Genomic DNA, 4,279 nt, shown 5'->3' on the forward strand with positions numbered 1-4,279 from the left:
AATTCTGGATGAACTTGGAGGCAGAGTCAACAATATTTGCAGGACACCAAATGTAAGAGAGAGGAGTATTAAGCATGATGCCAAGGATTTTGGCTTAAAACACTTGGCCATTCACTGATGTATCTAAGACTGGCACAGGAAGACTGTTTGGGGCTGGAAATCAGGAGCTTGCCTTTGGACATGCTAAGTCTGAGTTGCCCATTGGACAAAAAATCCAAGTGGAGATATTGAGTAGGCAGTTGGATACACAAGTCTGAATTTCAAGGATAAATCTTGGTTAGAAATATAAACTTGGGAGTCATTAGCTTATAGATAGTATTTAAAGCCATTAGACTGGAAGATACCATGAAGGAAGTGAGTTAAAGTAGAAAAGAGAAGAGGTCTGAGCCCTCTTGAGCCCTGGGACTGTGGAAGAAATTGGGAAGATGAGGAGGAAGCAAAGGAGACTGGTGTGGCCATTGTGGTAGGTAGAAAAGCTCGTGAGATTGATCCTAGAAGCCCAGTAAGCCCATGTATCAAATGCAGCTTACAGAGCCATGGAGATTAGGACTGAGAAGTCACTGTTGGATTTGGCAATGGTGAGGGCACTGGTGACCTTGACAAGAGTAATTCTGATGGAGTGATGGGGCCAGAGTGGGTCCAAGAGAAAATGAGAAGAGAGGAGGTGAAGACAGCAGATATAGACACATGTTTTTTGAAAAATGTTCAGTAAAGGGGAGCAGAAAATTGTAGCTGGAAGAGAACATGGGATTGAGGGAGGTTATTTATTTTAAGACGGGAGAGGGGATGGTGTAAATGATCCCACGGAGAGAAAACTGATGAGGCAGAGTGGATGGGGAGAACTGCTGGAGCCCCATAGTGACACAGGTGAGAAGGGATGGGAATTCGTGCCCGGGTGAAGGGAGGGGTTCCCCTATGTAAGGATGCTGGTGGCACAGCTATGGTAACAGGAGGGAAGAGAGTATATGGAAACAGATGCAGGTGGGCGGAGGAGGCGTGTGGAAATACTCTTCAGATTGCTTCTATTTTCTTCATGAAGTTGGAAGCAAGACCACCAGCAGAGCAACGAGGAAGGAGGAAGGGTTGGGGGTTGGAAGAGCTAAAAATAGTTGTCGGGGAGGCTGAGAGAGTGCACTGAACCGGGAAAACGCAACACTGGTGACCAACACAAAGGGTGTTTGAGAGAATGAGTTTAAGTGAGACCCGTCAGCCTGGATATGTGTTTTTTCCAGCCTCATTCAGCTGCTTGGGTGCAGGTCAGAGAAGTCACCATGGTGGGGTTTTACCAGATGGATAGGTTTGGTGAGAGGGGCCAGGGAGTTGGTATATGCAAGGAGATGATTATAATGAAAGACCATGGAATCAAAGCTGGGTAAGGAGGGATGCGTGGATGTGAAGGGATGGGGTCGCTGAAAAGGGGGTGGATCAATAGATGTGAGACAGGGCCAACTTATGAGGTACAATTCCTAAGGCCCCCAATTCTTTTAGGGGCACACAAAATGTTTTAATTTAGTTTAAAATCAGAAGAAAAAAGTAAATATAATAAAAATGAATATATAATAATGAATCCAGTCTGGATTATATTCATCTTGATACCAAAGCAATGATAAAATAGTTTTTAATATTCTTTCAAAAGGAAGGGATTCATGAAGGCTAAGTGTCTAAGGCCCACAAAAGTTGTAATGTGAGCTTTATGGGTGATCTTAGTGGGTCCAAGTTCAATATTTGTTGAATATATTTATAATGGCAAAAATGTAAACACAACCTAAGTGTCCAGAATTCTTTGAGTCCAGGTACTATGGGCTGAAAAGATGGGAGCTGGTGATAGGAAAGTGTGATACTTAAAACTGAGATTATGGATTGTGTGAATCAATTGGTAATAACAAGGTTTGGGTGGGAACATCCTTCTCATTGGTGGAGAAGAAGAAATCAAGGATAAAACCAGGGAAGCTGGTTTTATCAGTTACCTATTGCCATATCAACAACACCCCAAAATATAGTGGCTTAAACAGCCCACCCCCAACTTATCTGCTTATCACCATTTATCTGGTAACATGGGCTGGGCTCTGCTGAACAGTTCTTCTGTTGGTCTTGCCTAGGCTTACTCATGAGGCTGCAGTCATCTGGGTAGGACCTCCCATGTGGTGGATGTTGGCCAGGTTACCTCAGTTCTCTTCCATGGGGCTTCTCATCTTCCAGTAGGCCAGACTGGACTTCTTTACATGACGTTGGAAGTTTTCTAAGAGGGCAAAAGGGGAGCTGTGAGAGCTCTTGAGGCCCAGACTCTGGGGACTCACACAGTGTCATTTTGCCACATTCTATTAGTCAAAACAAGCCATAAGTCCAGCCCAAATTCATGGGGTTGAGAAACAGACTTGACTTTTTGCTAGGAGGAGCATCAAAATGACTGCAAAGGGTCATGTGGGACAGTTGGAAGTGGAGTGGCCATCTTTACAAACAAACTATCACGGTCATTGGAGAAATTGGTCCTGAATCAAGAATCACCAAGAATTTGACAGAACTGAGCGTGAAAATCATGATGATCTTTAAAGCATGAGGGAGTAGTGATAAAATCTGATGCCATCATCTTCCAAAGCTTCAAATATGTTTATTGTTTCATCAGTGAATGCCAATGAGTTTCATTAACAAAAAGGAACTGTTCATTTTCCACAACTGCTTTGGCTCAGTCACTCACCAATTCAGACTCTATCTTAAGGAAGGAACCTAAAATATGGAAAAAGCTACATGCATGAAAATTTGTGACATTACTATTTATCTGGGAGCTGTAGCCCCAGTGCCTAGGATGATGTCTGGCACATAGGAGTAGTACATGGGTGCTCAGTAAATACTTGTTGAATGAATTCATAATGGCAAATAGTAAATACAAGCTAAGTATCCAATAAAGGACTAGGTTAAATAAATCATGGTGTATCTATTTAGGGAATATTATGCAGCCATAAAAGATTATGCTTTTTGAGGACTATCAACATACGATGTGGAGTGAAAAAAAAAGGGGGGGATATCACATTACAGTTGCTGTGTATAAACATCTGGATAGGAAAAGGAGTCAAAACAACAACAGTGGTTTTACCAAGCTAATAGGATCATGGGTGATTTTTAAATTTTTACTTTATACTCAAAGTTCTTTAATGTTACTGAATTTCTTTAATAATAATAAAAACTGAGTATGTTCATCATGAAAAAAAGGAAATGCTGGAAAGCATCAATAAGAAAAAAAACCTATAATTCCATTATTTAGAGAAAAAAACACTACCAACTTTTCAGATATGTTCTGCTTTGTTTCTTGCTTCTTCCCCTCCACCTAACATATTCTTAATTTTTTTGATATCTTTTGATTTCCAAAAGGTGATTTTAGTAGTCACATAGTGTTGATATATCACAATCTCTTTGGCCTACAGTAATTTTGGACATTATAGACTGTGAAGTTTTTCAATGAAAAAAATTAAACGAAGTAAATGGTTAGAGCTGTGGCATTATTCATCTCAAATTCAGAAAGCTCTTCAGGAAAGAGGTGATCGGAGTTTCAGAGAAGGGAGATGAGGTATGGCTGTTAATGCTCAATAGAGACTGTAAGAAAAATTAGTCCAGGGGCTCTGATCTGTGGGGGTGTCTGTAGGAAGCTGGCACGGGCTAGGGACTCCTTCCCATATTTTGAACTTAAAGATAGTGAAATCTTGATTTGGAGGACTAGAGATGGGCAGTGGTGGTCCTGACCTCTGCCTCTTGATCTGCACAAACAAGAAACTTCCCTGCCCTTGCCTGGCACAGATGTCTCTGAGCCATTAGCCTGGAAAGGTAGGGGTCCCCCACTCCCTGTAGATTACTCTTAGTCTGAGCTCTGGGTTTAGGTGGTCCACGATTAGCCTGAGGTCATGAACGGATGTGATCAAGGTACAGAGGTCGGAATTTGGGCGGCACATTTACAGAGTCGGAGCGTTCCCAGTGCAGGCAGTCTTCCCAGTAGTGGTCGCGGAAAGGAATGGGGTGGGAAAGACAGACTCCCAACACGGAGGGAAGAGTGGAGAGGGTGGGTGAGTGCCAGGCTAATGCTTAGGCGGGGATGCATCCTAGATGGCTGTGGATGAGGAAAGAAGCGGACGGCGCGGAGGAGGAGAGGAGCAGACAGATGAAGCAGGATTTACAAACGGAGGAGGAGTGGGCTGTTGACAGGAGGAGGGCCGGGAGCGGCAGGTATGCCCTGAGCGTGCACGGGTTGTATATGAGAGGCGTGATGGGAAGCGGATTGGTGAGAGGAGAG

This window comes from Vicugna pacos, chromosome 20 (genome assembly GCF_048564905.1).
Source record: "Vicugna pacos chromosome 20, VicPac4, whole genome shotgun sequence".
Classification (NCBI taxonomy): Eukaryota; Metazoa; Chordata; class Mammalia; order Artiodactyla; family Camelidae; genus Vicugna; species Vicugna pacos.